Source organism: Pseudophryne corroboree, chromosome 6 (genome assembly GCF_028390025.1).
Source record: "Pseudophryne corroboree isolate aPseCor3 chromosome 6, aPseCor3.hap2, whole genome shotgun sequence".
NCBI lineage: Eukaryota > Metazoa > Chordata > Amphibia > Anura > Myobatrachidae > Pseudophryne > Pseudophryne corroboree.
The window spans coordinates 514,291,609-514,307,588 of NC_086449.1; the positions used below are offsets into that span (position 1 = coordinate 514,291,609).

Below are 15,980 nucleotides of genomic sequence, written 5' to 3' on the forward strand. Positions count from 1 at the left end.
TAATATGGTGTCAGGTGCATTACAGTGGGGGCATAATATGGTGACAGGGGCATCAGGGCCGTAACTACGTGTGTGCCAAGTGGGCTTGGCACACAGCGCAGTTGCCCTGAGGGCGCACGGCCAGCGGCATGTAATGAGTCAAATTGACTCATTACATGCCGCCTCTGCTGTGTGCGCCGTGCGCCGCGCTGTGGAGGGAGAAGAGGACCAGCGCCGGGCAGCGGAGAAGGAGGAGGAGGGAGGGGGAGCAGGGAGCCGCAGCAGCGCTATGTCATTGGTAGTAAACGCCGCTGCAGCATCCCCCTCTCCTTCTGTATTGGCTGCCCGGCGCTGCTGTGGATGCTGGGATGCGGTTCCTCCATCCCAGCATCCACAGCAGCGCCGGGCAGCCAATACGGAAGGAGAGGGGGATGCTGCAGCGGCGCTTACTACCAATGACATAGCGCTGCTGCGGCTCCCTGCTCCCCCTCCCTCCTCCTCCTTCTCACCTCACTGCCTGCACCGAGGGAGCTGCACGAGGAGCCTGACTGCCAGCAGGGAGATGGTAAGTATATCTCTCTTTCTCTCTCTCTCTCTCTCTCAGGGGGTCACCGTCTGCCGCAATGTGTAAAAAGGGGGATGGCTGCCGCAATGTGTAAAAAGGGGGACTGGCTGTAAAAAGGGGGCCTGGCTGCCGCAATGTGTAAAAAGGGGGACTGGCTGCCGCAATGGGTAAAAAGGGGGACTGGCTGCCGCAGTGTGTAAAAAGGGGGACTGGCTGCCGCAATGTGTAAAGAGGGGGCCTGGCTGCCGCAATGTGTAAAAAGGGGGACTGGCTGCCGCAATGTGTAAAAAGGGGGCCTGGCTGCCGCAATGTGTAAAAAGGGGGCCTGGCTGCCGCAATGTGTAAAAAGGGGGACTGGCTGCCGCAATGTGTAAAAAGGGGGCCTGGCTGCCGCAATGTGTAAAAAAGGGGCCTGGCTGCCGCAATGTGTAAAAAGGGGGACTGGCTGCCGCAATGTGTAAAAAGGGGGCCTGGCTGCCGCAATGTGTAAAAAGGGGGACTGGCTGCCGCAATGTGTAAAAAGGGGGACTGGCTGCCGCAATGTGTAAAAAGGGGGACTGGCTGCCGCAATGTGTAAAAAGGGGTACTGGCTGCCGCAATGTGTAAAAAGGGGGACTGGCTACCGCAATGTGTAAAATAAGATTTTACTTACCGGTAAATCTATTTCTCGTAGTCCGTAGTGGATGCTGGGACTCCGTAAGGACCATGGGGATTAGCGGCTCCGCAGGAGACTGGGCACAACTAAAGAAAGCTTTAGGACTACCTGGTGTGCACTGGCTCCTCCCACTAAGACCCTCCTCCAGACCTCAGTTAGGATACTGTGCCCGGAAGAGCTGACACAATAAGGAAGGACTTTGAATCCCGGGTAAGACTCATACCAGCCACACCAATCACACCGTATAACTCGTGATACTATACCCAGTTAACAGTATGAAATATAACTGAGCCTCTCAACAGATGGCTCAACAATAACCCTTTAGTTAGGCAATAACTATATACAAGTATTGCAGACAATCCGCACTTGGGATGGGCACCCAGCATTCACTACGGACTACGAGAAATAGATTTACCGGTGAGTAAAATCTTATTTTCTCTGACGTCCTAAGTGGATGCTGGGACTCCGTAAGGAACATGGGGATTATACCAAAGCTCCCAAACAGGCGGGAGAGTGCGGATGACTCTGCAGCACTGATTGAGCAAACTCTAGGTCCTCCTCAGCCAGGGTATCGAACTTGTAGACTCTTACAAAAATGTTTTAACCCGACCAAGTAACAGCTCGGCAAAGTTGTAAAGCCGAGACCCCTCGGGCAGCCGCCCAAGAAGAGCCCACTTTCCTCGTGGAATGGGCTTTTACAGATATAGGGTGCGGCAGTCCCGCCGCAGAATGTGCAAGTTGAATCGTGCTACAGATCCAGCGAGCAATCGTCTGCTTAGAAGCAGGAGCACCCAGCTTGTTGGGTGCATACAGGAGAAATAACGAGTCAGTTTTCCTGACTCCAGCTGTCCTGGAAACATATACTTTTCAGGGCCCTGACTACGTCCAGTAACTTGGAATCCTCCAAGTCCCAAGTAGCCGCAGGCACCACAATAGGTTGGTTCACATGAAAAACTGATACCACCTTAGGAAGGAATTGGGAACGAGTCCTCAATTCCACCTTATCCATATAAAATACAGATAAGGGCTTTTGTATGACAAAACCGCCAATTCTGATACACGCCTGGCCGACGCCAAGGCCCACAGAATGACCACTTTCCACGTGAGGTATTATAGCTCCACGGATTTAAGTGGCTCAACCCAATGCGACTTCAGGAAATCCAACACCACGTTGAGATCCCACGGTGCCACTGGAGGCACAAACGGAGGCTGACTATGCAACACTCCCTTAACAAAAGTCTGAACTTCAGGCAGTGAAGCCAGTTCAATTTTGGAAGAAAATCGATAGAGCCGAAATCTGGATCTTAATGGAACCCAATTTTAGGCCCATAGTCACCTCTGACTGTAGGAAGTGCAGAAATCGACCTAGCTGAAATTTCTCCTTTGGGGCCTTCCTGGCCTCACAGTACGCAACATATTTCCGCCATATGCGGTGATAATGGTTTGCGTTCACTTCTTTCCTAGCTTTAAATAGCGTAGGGATAACTTCCTCCGGAATTCCCTTTTCCTTCAGGATCCGGCGTTCAACCGCCATGCCGTCAAACGCAGCCGCGGTACGTCTTGGAACAGACAGGCCCCCTGCTGCAGCAGGTCCTGTCTGAGCGGCAGAGGCCATGGGTCCTCTGAGATAATTTCTTGGAGTTCTGGTTACCAAGCTCTTCTTGGCCAACCCGGAACAATGAGTATAGTTCTTACTCCTCTCCTTCTTATTATTCTCATTACCCTGGGTAAGAGAGGCAGAGAAGGGAACACATACACCGACTGGTACACCCACGGTGTTACCAGAGCGTCCACAGCTATCGCCTGAGGGTCCTTGAACTGGCGCAATATCTTTGTAACTTTTAGTTGAGGCGGGACGCCATCATGTCCACCTGTGGCCTTAACCAACGGTGTACAATCATTTGGAAGACTTCTGGATGAAGTCCCCACTCTCCCGGGTGGAGGTCGTGTCTTCTGAGAAAGTCTGCTTCTCAGTTGTCCACTCCGGGAATGAACACTGCTGACAGTGTTAACACATGATTTTCCGCCCATCGGAGAATCCTTGTGGCTTCTGCCATCGCCATCCTGCTTCTTGTGCCGCCCTGTCGGTTTACATGAGCGACCGCCGTGATGTTGTCTGACTGGATCAGCACCGGCCGGTGTTGAAGCAGGGGTCTAGCCTGACTTAGGGCATTGTAAATGGCCCTTAGTTCCAGAATATTTATGTGTAGGGAAGTCTCCTGACTTTTCCATAGCCTTGGAAGTTTCTTCCCTGTGTGACTGCCCCCCAGCCTCAAAGGCTGGCATCCGTGGTCACCAGGACCCAGTCCTGTATGCCGAATCTGCGGCCCCCTAGAAGATGAGCACTCTGCAGCCACCACAACAGCGACACCCTGGCCCTTGGAGACAGGGTTATCCGCCGATGTATCTGAAGATGCGACCCGGACCACTTGTCCAACAGATCCCACTGGAAAATTCTTGCATGGGACCTGGCGAATGGAATTTCTTCGTAAGAAGCTACCATCTTTCCCAGGGCTCGCGTGCATTGATGCACCGACACCTGTATACGTATTAGGAGGTCTCTGTCTAGAGACGACAACTCCTTGGACTTCTCCTCCGGGAGAAACCCTTTTTATCCTGTTCTGTGTCCAGAACCATACCCAGGAACAGTAGACGCGTCGTAGAAACCAGCTGCGACTTTGGAATATTCAGAATCCAGCCGTGCTGTTGTAGCACTTCCCGAGATAGTGCTACTCCGACGAACAACTGCTCCCTGGACCTCGCCTTTATAAGGAGATCGTCCAAGTACGGGATAATTATTTCGGCCATTACCTTGGTAAATACCTCGGTGCCGGGGACAGACCAACGGCAACGTCTGGAATTGGTAATGACAATCCTGTACCACAATTTTGAGGTACTCCTGGTGAAGAGGGTAAATAGGGACATGCAGGTAAGCATCCTTGATGTCCAGTGATACCATGAAATTCTCCAGGCTTGCAATAATCGCCCTGAGCGATTCCATTTTGAACTTGAACCTTCGTATATAAGTGTTCAAGGCTTTCAATTTTAGAATGGGTCTTACCGAACCGTCTGGTTTCGGTACCACAACATTTTGGAATAGTAACCCCGGCCTTGTTGAAGGAGGGGTACCTTGATTTCACCTGCTGGAAGTACAGCTTGTGAATTGCCGCCAGTACTACCTTTCTCCGAGGGCAGCAGGCAAGGCTGATGTGAGGTAACGGCGAGGGGGAGTCGCCTCGAACTCCAGCCTGTATCCCTGTGATACTATTTGCAGAACCTAGGGATCCACCTGTGGGCAAGCCCACTGGTCCCTGAAGTTCCCGAGACGCGCCCCTACCGCACCTATCTCCACCTGTGGAGCCCCAGCATCATGCGGTGGACTCAGAGGAAGCGGGGGAAGATTTTTGATCCTGGGAACTGGCTGCTGGTGCAGCTTTTTCCTTCTTCCCTTGTCTCTGTGCAGAAAGGAAGCGCCTTTGACCCGCTTGCTTTTCTGAAGCCGAAAGGACTGTACCTGAAAATACGGTGCTTTCTTAGGCTGTGAGGAAACCTGAGGTAAAAAAATTTCTTCCCAGCTTTTGCTGTGGATACGAGGTCCCAGAGACCATCCCCAAACAATTCCTCACCCTTATGAGGCAGAATCTCCATGTGCCTTTTACAGGCAGCATCACCTGTCCACTGCCGGGTTTCTAATACCCTCCTGGCAGAATGGACATTGCATTAATTCTGGATGCCAGCCGGCAAATATCCCTCTGTGCATCCTTTATATATAAGACGACATCTTTAATATGCTCTATGTTAGCAAAATATTCTCCCTGTCTTAGAGTATTATCTGACAGGGTATCAGACCACGCTGCAGCAGCACTATTTATGCTGAGGCAATTGCAGGTCTCAGTATATAACCTGAGTGTGTATATACAGACTTCAGGATAGCCTCCTGCTTTTTATCAGCAGGCTCCTTCAAGGTGGCCGTATCCTAAGACGGCAGTGCCACCTTTTTTGACAAACGTGTGAGCGCCTTATCCACCCTAAGGGATATCTCCCAACGTGACCTATCCTCTGGCGGGAAAGGGTACGCCATCAGTAACTTTTTAGAAATTACCAGTTTCTTATCGGGGGAACCCACGCTTCTTTACACACTTCATTCATTCATCTGATGGGGGAACAAAACACTGGCTGCTTTTTCTCCCCAAAAATAAAACCCCTTTTATGTGGTACTTGGGTTCATGTCAGAAATGCGTAACACATTTTTCATTGCCGAGATCATGTAACGGATGTTCCTAGTGGATTGTGTATATGTCTCAACCTCGTCGACACTGGAGTCAGACTCTGTGTCGACATCTGTGTCTGCCATCTGAGGTAACGGGCGTTTTTTGAGCCCCTGATGGCCTTTGAGACGCCTGGGCAGGCGCGGGCTGAGAAGCCGGCTGTCCCACAGCTGTTACGTCATCCAGCCTTTTATGTAAGGAGTTGACATTGTCGGTTAATACCTTCCACCTATCCATCCACTCTGGTGTCGGCCCCACAGGGGGCGACATCCCATTCATCGGCCTCTGCTCTGCCTCCACGTAACCTTCCTCATCCAACATGTCGACACAGCCATACCGACACACCGCACACACACAGGGAATGCTCTGACTGAGGACAGGACCCCACAAAGTCCTTTGGGGAGACAGAGAGAGAGTATGCCAGCACACACCAGAGCGCTATATAATGCAGGGATTAACACTATAACTGAGTGATTTTTCCCCCAATAGCTGCTTGTATACATATATTGCGCCTAAATTTAGTGCCCCCCCCCTCTCTTTTTAACCCTTTGAGCCTGAAAACTACAGGGGAGAGCCTGGGGAGCTGTCTTCCAGCTGCACTGTGAAGAAAAAATGGCGCCAGTGTGCTGAGGGAGAAGCCCCGCCCCTTTTTCGGCGGACTTTTCTCCCGCTTTTTTATGGATTCTGGCAGGGGTAATTTATCACATATATAGACCTGGGACTATATATTGTGATGATTTGCCAGCCAAGGTGTCTTATATTGCCCTCAGGGCGCCCCCCCCCAGCGCCCTGCACCCATCAGTGACCGGAGTGTGAGGTGTACATGAGGAGCAATGGCGCACAGCTGCAGTGCTGTGCGCTACCTTGGTGAAGACCGAAGTCTTCTGCCGCCGATTTTCCGGACTCTTCATGCTTCTGGCTCTGTAAGGGGGACGGCGGCGCGGCTCCGGGAACGAACACCAAGGTCGGGTCCTGCGGTCGATCCCTCTGGAGCTAATGGTGTCCAGTAGCCTAAGAAGCCCAAACTACCACCTGTTAGGTAGGTTCGCTTCTTCTCCCCTTAGTCCCTCGCTGCAGTGAGTCTGTTGCCAGCAGATCTCACTGTAAAATAAAAAACCTAAATATACTTTCTTTCTAGGAGCTCAGGAGAGCCCCTAGTGTGCATCCAGCTCAGCCGGGCACAAGAATCTTAACTGAGGTCTGGAGGAGGGTCTTAGTGGGAGGAGCCAGTGCACACCAGGTAGTCCTAAAGCTTTCTTTAGTTGTGCCCAGTCTCCTGCGGAGCCGCTAATCCCCATGGTCCTTACGGAGTCCCAGCATCCACTTAGGACGTCAGAGAAAAAGGGGGACTGGCTGCCGCAATGTGTAAAGAGGGGGCCTGGCTGCCGCAATGTGTAAAAAGGGGGACTGGCTGCCGCAATGTGTAAAAAGGGGGCCTGGCTGCCGCAATGTGTAAAAAGGGGGACTGGCTGCCGCAATGTGTAAAAAGGGGGACTGTCTGCTGTAATGTGTAAAAAGGGGGATGCTGTCTGCTGTAATGTATAAAAGGGGCTCTACCTGGTGTAGTGGCGCTACTGTGCAGCGTAATTTGAATAATGTAGACTACTGTGCACCGTAGTATGAATTGCTATTATTTTGTGGCCACGCCCCTTCCCCGTGAAGCCACGCCCCTATACATTTTGCACGCGCCTACGGCGCGCACTGCCCCTATCTTACTTGGGGGGGCGCCACTGTCGTTTCTTGCACACAGCGCTAAAATGCCTAGTTACGGCACTGAGGGGCATTACAGTAGGGGCATAATATGGTGTCAAGTGAATTACAGTGGGGGCATAATATGGTGTAAGGGACACTATGTCGGTGAAAAGTAGCCTTTTCCTGCAAGGCCACGCATATTGGAGCAAAGCCACACCCATTATAGCGAGGCCATGCACCCTTTTGGGGTCGTGCAAATGTTACTTTTTTATATGTATATTGGGGAGGGGAGAATTTTTTTAGTGTTCGCACTGGGAGCAAAATTGTTTAGAAAAGATCCTGATAAGACCAATTGCATTTTAATGCAGCAGGGACATGAAAATTACACCTACACCTTACTCGCAATGCAGTTATTAAAATTACCACTTGCATTTACCATTCTCTAGGTGCAAGTACATGCAGAGCTTTAAAAAAGGCCCTGTCCCAGTGAATGGCTACAAGAAAAGTGATAGCTACCTCTATCACAATGTTTCCAGGTTTGGACCTGACGCATATACTGCACATGAATGGCTGTTGGAGTGTGAATGCATGGTGGGGGCCAAAAGGGACGGATTCTCCAAAAAATGTTAGAGAGAGAGTAGCCCATGGGCTACCAAGCTTCACATTTCGGAGTCTGACCATATAGCAACCCCCATAGAAACATACACTATACTGTATGTAAGTATTTGGCCAAACCTGTTAAATTACTGAATTCAGGTGTTTCAATCAGACCAGCTGCCACAGGTGTGTAAAATCAAGCACCTAGCCATGCAGTCTCCATTTATTCAATTGTGGTACTGTGATAGGATGCCACCTTTGCAATAAGACGGTTCGTGAAATTTCATCCCTGCTGGATATTCCATGGTCAACTGTAAGTGATATTATTAGAGAGTGGAAGCATTTAGGAACAACAGCAACTCAGCCATGAAGCGGAACACCACGCAAAATCACAGAGCAGGGTCAACGACTGCAAGGTGCATGGTACGTAAAAGGCACTGACGCTCTGCTGATTCTATAGCATTAATGTAAGCACAAAAACTGTGTGGCAGGAGCCTAATGGAATGGGTTTCCATGGCTGAGCACCGGCATACAAGCCTCACATCACCAAGTCCAATGCCAAGCGTCAGACAGAGAGTGTAAAGCACACCGACACTGGACTGTGGAGCAGTGGAAATGTGTTCTGTGCAGTGACGAATCTCACTTCTCTGTTTGACAGTCAGATGGATGAGTCGGGGTTTGGTGGATGCCAAGAAAATGTTACCTGCCTGACTGCATTATGCAACTGTGAAGTTTGGTGGAGGAGGGATAATAGTATGGGCTGTTTTTCAGTGTATGGGCTAGGCCCATTATCTCCAGCGAAGAGCAATCTTAATACTTCAGCATACCAAGACATTTTGGACAATGCGATGGTTCCTACTTTTTGGCACCAGTTTGGGGAAGGCCCTTTTCTATTCCAACATAATTGTGCCCCTGTGCAAAAGCAAGGACTCTAAATACATGCTTTGATGAGTTCAGTGTGAAAGAACTTACCTATCCCGCACAGAACCCTGACTTCAGTGCCATCGAGAACCTTTGGGATGAACTGGAACGGAAATTGCGAGCAAGAACTACTCGTCCAACATTAGTGCCTGACCTCATAAATGCTCTACAGAATGAATGAGCACACATTCCCACAGAAGAAACTCCAAAATCTTGTGGAAATCCTTCCAAGAAGAGTGGAAGCTGTTATAACAGCATTACAGTCCCTGTTGGTGTAATGGTCAGGCATCCGAATACTTTTGTCCATATAGTGTATGTGGGCTGCTTTTGCAGTCAATAATGGAGGAACCGTGGCATATCGGATATATCTACTGCAGCCCCTCCTTCTTACAACCAGGGGATACTTTCAGGAATCTTTTGAAAACCTTCCTATGCCTCTACATCAGGGTTATCTAGCTTGTAGCCCAGAGGCATACTATAGTCGAAGGCTTTTTTATTGGCCATTAGCTTCCATAGTCTCAAGTAACATGTGGCTTTAAATTTATATTGATACAAACTTCCTCATGGACATATGTGGACTGAAATTACAGTATATGGGGGAGATGTACTAAGCCTTAGAGAGTGATAAAGTGGAGAGAGATAAAGTACTAGCTCCTCACTGCCATGTTACAGGCTGTGTCTGTAAAATGACAGGAGGTGAGTGGTTGGTAGTTTATCTCTCTTCACTTTATCACTCTCCAGGACAAATGTCCCTTTGTGTTTAACATTACTGTATATCAGCCCAACTGGATGTTTGCACGTCTGTAGAAACAAAAATACAAGGTCCTTTATATGTACTTGGAGAGGGTTGACAACCCATGCATTAAATCACAACATAGCCAACTTAACTGTGTGAATGCTGTGACAAATAGATGTAAATGTGTTATAAAACATCAGCGATATTATAATAATACAAACTTTATGACTAGACGCCATAGAAATTTCACTGTAAGCAGAACTTTAAGTAAAAGCAGTTCCAGCGCATCCTTTACATTTTTATGTCTCTTTAGATTAGGATGTCAAGTGATTTAACTGCATTATAAACTATGAAATATCACAACAATTTTCAGAAAAGTCTGTTTTTGTTATTTAAGAGTATTGCACGTATACAGTGCAGTTTTTCAGTGCTGTAAAAGAAACACATACAGGGGCTTAAAATCTGCTATAAAACACACTCACAATAAGTAGGGATGTTGTAAATGTCAGCATTCTGCATACATTTCTCGTTATAGCCGGAATACAAATGAGCTTTTCATTATTCGACAAAAGACGGAAGATATCAATCTTAATTTGAACCCCCTTTATTTTCCAGATGTTACAGGCAGCTAAAAAATATCAGTTGAAAAGGAAATTGCCACTTTGAGTCTGAAATTAGATTCTGATAACCTGGTATATTTAAACTGCTGACTTGTGTAATGCTGATTACAACACACATACCCAAAACACAAATCTCAGTTTTGTATATGCTGAAAGAAACACCACTACTCTTGTAAGTACTGTTGTAAATGGGGCTAATGGAATTGGACAGTAAATATACAGTTTTCCTCCTTCTCCCACACAGAGAGGGAAGGAAATAAATGTTGGTTTAAACGATTGGTAGGATAATCCCAAAGGGTCTAACCAGTCTGAAGTAATTCTAGATTAAACAGCATCTGCCCAGACAGAGTAGACTGTTTATCTGATGCTTTCATTAATCCACCATGATCTATAAAGATGGCACAAAACTAAATTGTAGAGCTTATCATAGCAAGACCAATACTAATTATAGCTGGGTGGAAAGTAATATTTATACTATTCTTTGATTAATCTACTCTTCTTAATCTAAGTGACAGATGATAATTACTCAGAAAGCTGTTCTTAATAGCGAGAAAACAAATTTCAGAAATCTTTATCGTCATGTTCCGGAGAAATATCTGCCCTGTGCTTATAGGGGCTTGTGAGCTATGAATCCCAGCTGTCTATTTAAAACGCAATGTTTAAAACTACAGTTAACTCCTTTTTTCTCCAACAATTGACTACTAAGCTGATCAGAAAATATAACTGTCTATGGTTGCACTTGTAGTACTTTAGACTTTTTTTTCTGGAGTTAAGGGTCTAATTCAGGGTTAATCGCAAAAGCAAACTCTTTCTCTAATGGGCAACCCATGTGCAGTGCAGGTAGGGCAGATATAACATGTGCAGAGAGAGTTAGATTTGGGTGGGGTGTGTTCAAAACTGAAATCTAAATTTCAGTGTAAAAATAAAGCAGCCAGTATTTACCCTGCACAGAAACAATATAACCCACCCAAATCTAACTCTCTCTGCACATGTTATATCTGCCCCCCTGCAAAGCACATGGGGGGTCATTCCGAGTTGTTCGCTCTGTAATTTTTTTAGCATCGCAGCGATTTTCCGCTTAGTGCGCATGCGCAATGTCCGCAGTGCGACTGCGCCAAGTAAATTTGCTATGCAGTTAGGAATTTTACTCACGGCTTTTTCTTCGTTCTGGTGATCGTAGTGTGATTGACAGGAAGTGGGTGTTACTGGGCGGAAACTGGACGTTTTATGGGTGTGTGCGGAAAAACGCTACCGTTTCTGGGAAAAACGCGGGAGTGGCTGGAGAAACGGAGGAGTGTCTGTGCGAACGCTGGGTGTATTTATGACGTCAAACCGGGAACGACAAGCACTGAACTGATCGCAGATGCCGAGTAAGGTTGAAGCTACTCACAAACTGCTAAGAGGTGTGTAATCGCAATTTTGAGAATCTTTCGTTCGCAATTTTAAGATGCTAAGATTCACTCCCAGTAGGCGGCGGCTTAGCGTGTGTAAAGCTGCTAAAAACAGCTTGCGAGCGAACAACTCGGAATGACCCCCATGGTTTTGATCGTTAGAGAAAGATTTTGCTTTTGTAATCAACCCTGAATAGGCCTTAAGTGTCCAAGAAGTCCAGAAGTGAATGTACTTAACAAAGCTATGAGTTATGAGGTGTAGATTGTGGCTCAATAGCAAAGGACCAAAAAGATCAGGTGTAAAAATGATGACAGTAATGCTGGTGCATGTGATGTTTATGTAAAACACCTTGGCTTGTAAATGTTTCTCTGACGGTTGAATGAGTTTTGCTTGTTTGCAAAACTGATGCAGTACTAGACAAACAGATAATAAATGCCTGACAGCTATAAACGTTATGCACTGCTCATTTTGCCTGTTTCAGCTATTTGAGATGCTTTGATCCTAGTACTGTACCACACATGGCATGTCTATGTGTACCTATGTGGCACGGGTATACCATCCATTATAAACAGCATTGCATCTGTAAAAATAAGAATTTACTTACCGATAATTCTATTTCTCGGAGTCCGTAGTGGATGCTGGGGTTCCTGAAAGGACCATGGGGAATAGCGGCTCCGCAGGAGACAGGGCACAAAAAGTAAAGCTTTTCCAGATCAGGTGGTGTGCACTGGCTCCTCCCCCTATGACCCTCCTCCAGACTCCAGTTAGGTACTGTGCCCGGACGAGCGTACACAATAAGGGAGGATTTTGAATCCCGGGTAAGACTCATACCAGCCACACCAATCACACCGTACAACTTGTGATCTAAACCCAGTTAACAGTATGATAACAGAAGAGCCTCTGAAAGATGGCTCCCTAAACAATAACCCGAATTAGTTAACAATAACTATGTACAAGTATTGCAGATAATCCGCACTTGGGATGGGCGCCCAGCATCCACTACGGACTCCGAGAAATAGAATTATCGGTAAGTAAATTCTTATTTTCTCTATCGTCCTAGTGGATGCTGGGGTTCCTGAAAGGACCATGGGGATTATACCAAAGCTCCCAAACGGGCGGGAGAGTGCGGATGACTCTGCAGCACCGAATGAGAGAACTCCAGGTCCTCCTTTGCCAGGGTATCAAATTTGTAGAATTTTACAAACGTGTTCTCCCCTGACCACGTAGCTGCTCGGCAGAGTTGTAATGCCGAGACCCCTCGGGCAGCCGCCCAAGATGAGCCCACCTTCCTTGTGGAATGGGCCTTAACAGATTTAGGCTGTGGCAGGCCTGCCACAGAATGTGCAAGTTGAATTGTGTTACAAATCCAACGAGCAATCGACTGCTTAGAAGCAGGCGCACCCAACTTGTTGGGTGCATACAGTATAAACAGCGAGTCAGATTTTCTGACTCCAGCCGTCCTTGAAATGTATATTTTTAAAGCTCTGACAACGTCCAACAACTTGGAGTCCTCCAAGTCGCTTGTAGCCGCAGGCACTACAATAGGCTGGTTCAGGTGAAACGCTGATACCACCTTAGGGAGAAAATGCGGACGCGTCCGCAGCTCTGCCCTATCCGAATGGAAAATTAAATAAGGGCTTTTATAAGATAAAGCCGCCAGTTCAGATACTCTCCTGGCGGACGCCAGGGCCAGTAACATAGTCACTTTCCATGTGAGATATTTCAAATCCACATTTTTTAGTGGTTCAAACCAATGGGATTTGAGGAAATCTAAAACTACATTTAGATCCCACGGTGCCACCGGAGGCACCACAGGAGGCTGTATATGCAGTACTCCTTTGACAAAAGTCTGGACCTCAGGAACTGAGGCCAATTCTTTTTGGAAGAATATTGACAGGGCCGAAATTTGAACCTTAATAGATCCCAATTTGAGACCCATAGACAATCCTGATTGCAGGAAATGTAGGAAACGACCCAGTTGAAATTCCTCCGTCGGAGCACTCCGATCCTCGCACCACGCAACATATTTCCGCCAAATGCGGTGATAATGCTTCGCGGTGACTTCCTTTCTTGCCTTAATCAAGGTAGGAATGACTTCTTCTGGAATGCCTTTTCCTTTTAGGATCTGGCGTTCAACCGCCATGCCGTCAAACGCAGCCGCGGTAAGTCTTGGAATAGACACGGTCCCTGCTGAAGCAGGTCCTGTCCTAGAGGTAGAGGCCACGGATCGTCCGTGACCATCTCTTGAAGTTCCGGGTACCAAGACCTTCTTGGCCAATCCGGAGCCACTAGTATCGTTCTTACTCCGCTTTGCCGTATGATTCTCAATACCTTTGGTATGAGAGGCAGAGGAGGAAACACATACACCGACTGGTACACCCAAGGTGTTACCAGCGCGTCCACAGCTATTGCCTGCGGATCTCTTGACCTGGCGCAATACCTGTCCAGTTTTTTGTTGAGGCGAGACGCCATCATGTCCACCATTGGTCTTTCCCAACGGTTTATTAGCATGTGGAAAACTTCTGGATGAAGTCCCCACTCTCCCGGGTGAAGATCGTGTCTGCTGAGGAAGTCTGCTTCCCAGTTGTCCACTCCCGGGATGAACACTGCTGACAGTGCTATCACGTGATTCTCCGCCCAGCGAAGGATCCTGGCAGCTTCTGCCATTGCACTCCTGCTTCTTGTGCCGCCCTGTCTGTTTACATGGGCGACTGCCGTGATGTTGTCCGACTGGATCAACACCGGTCTTCCTTGAAGCAGAGGTTCCGCCTGGCTTAGAGCATTGTAGATTGCTCTTAGTTCCAGAATGTTTATGTGAAGAGACTTTTCCAGGCTCGACCACACTCCCTGGAAGTTTCTTCCTTGTGTGACTGCTCCCCAGCCTCTCAGGCTGGCGTCCGTGGTCACCAGGATCCAATCCTGTATGCCGAATCTGCGGCCCTCCAATAGATGAGCCCTCTGCAACCACCACAGAAGAGATACCCTTGTCCTTGGAGACAGGGTTATCCGCAGGTGCATCTGAAGATGCGTGCATTGATGTACAGACACCTTTCCTGGTTTTAGGAGATTCCTGACCAGGTCGGATAACTCCTTGGCTTTTTCCTCGGGAAGAAAAACCTTTTTCTGAACCGTGTCCAGAATCATCCCTAGGAACAGCAGACAAGTTGTCGGCATTAATTTGGATTTTGGAATATTCAGAATCCATCCGTGCTGCTTTAGCACCTCTTGAGATATTGCTAATCCCATCCCTAGCTGTTCTCTGGACCTTGCCCTTATTAGGAGATCGTCCAAGTATGGGATAATTAATACGCCTTTTCTTCGAAGAAGAATCATCATCTCGGCCATTACCTTTGTAAAGACCCGAGGTGCCGTGGACAAACCAAACGGCAGCGTCTGAAACTGATAGTGACAGTTTTGTACAACGAACCTGAGGTACCCCTGGTGTGAGGGGTAAATTGGAACGTGGAGATACGCATCCTTGATGTCCAAGGATACCATAAAGTCCCCTTCTTCCAGGTTCGCTATCACTGCTCTGAGTGACTCCATCTTGAACTTGAACTTCTTTATGTACAGGTTCAAGGACTTCAGATTTAGAATAGGCCTTACCGAGCCATCCGGCTTCGGTACCACAAATAGAGTGGAATAATACCCTTTCCCTTGTTGTAGAAGAGGTACCTTGACTATCACCTGCTGAGAGTACAGCTTGTGAATGGCTTCCAAAACCGTCTCCCTTTCGGAAGAGGACGTTGGTAAAGCAGACTTCAGGAAACGGCGAGGTGGATCTGTCTCTAATTCCAACCTGTACCCCTGAGATATTATCTGCAGGATCCAGGGATCTACCTGCGAGTGAGCCCACTGCGCGCTGTAATTTTTGAGACGACCTCCCACCGTCCCCGAGTCCGCTTGAGAAGCCCCAGCGTCATGCTGAGGCTTTTGTAGAAGCCGGGGAGGGCTTCTGTTCCTGGGAAGGAGCTGCCTGTTGCTGTTTCTTCCCTCGACCTCTGCCTCGTGGCAGATATGAATAGCCCTTTGCTCTCTTATTTTTAAAGGAACGAAAGGGCTGCGGTTGAAAAGTCGGTGCCTTTTTCTGTTGGGGAGTGACTTGAGGTAGAAAGGTGGATTTCCCGGCTGTAGCCGTGGCCACCAAATCTGATAGACCGACTCCAAATAACTCCTCCCCTTTATACGGCAAAACTTCCATATGCCGTTTTGAATCCGCATCGCCTGTCCACTGTCGCGTCCATAAAGCTCTTCTGGCCGAAATGGACATAGCACTTACCCGTGATGCCAGTGTGCAGATATCCCTCTGTGCATCACGCATATAAAGAAATGCATCCTTTATTTGTTCTAACGACAGTAAAATATTGTCCCTGTCCAGGGTATCAATATTTTCAATCAGGGACTCTGACCAAACTACCCCAGCACTGCACATCCAGGCAGTCGCTATAGCTGGTCGTAGTATAACACCTGCATGTGTGTATATACTTTTTTGGATATTTTCCATCCTCCTATCTGATGGATCTTTAAGTGCGGCCGTCTCAGGAGAAGGTAACGC

General features: G+C 47.9%; 1 protein-coding gene across 1 annotated transcript in view; it reads right to left on the reverse strand.

Moving 5' to 3' along the window:
• TPH2 (tryptophan hydroxylase 2) overlaps nucleotides 1–15,980 on the reverse strand; it is a 430,635-nt gene that overhangs the window by 291,984 nt on the left and 122,671 nt on the right. The window lies entirely within an intron of this gene.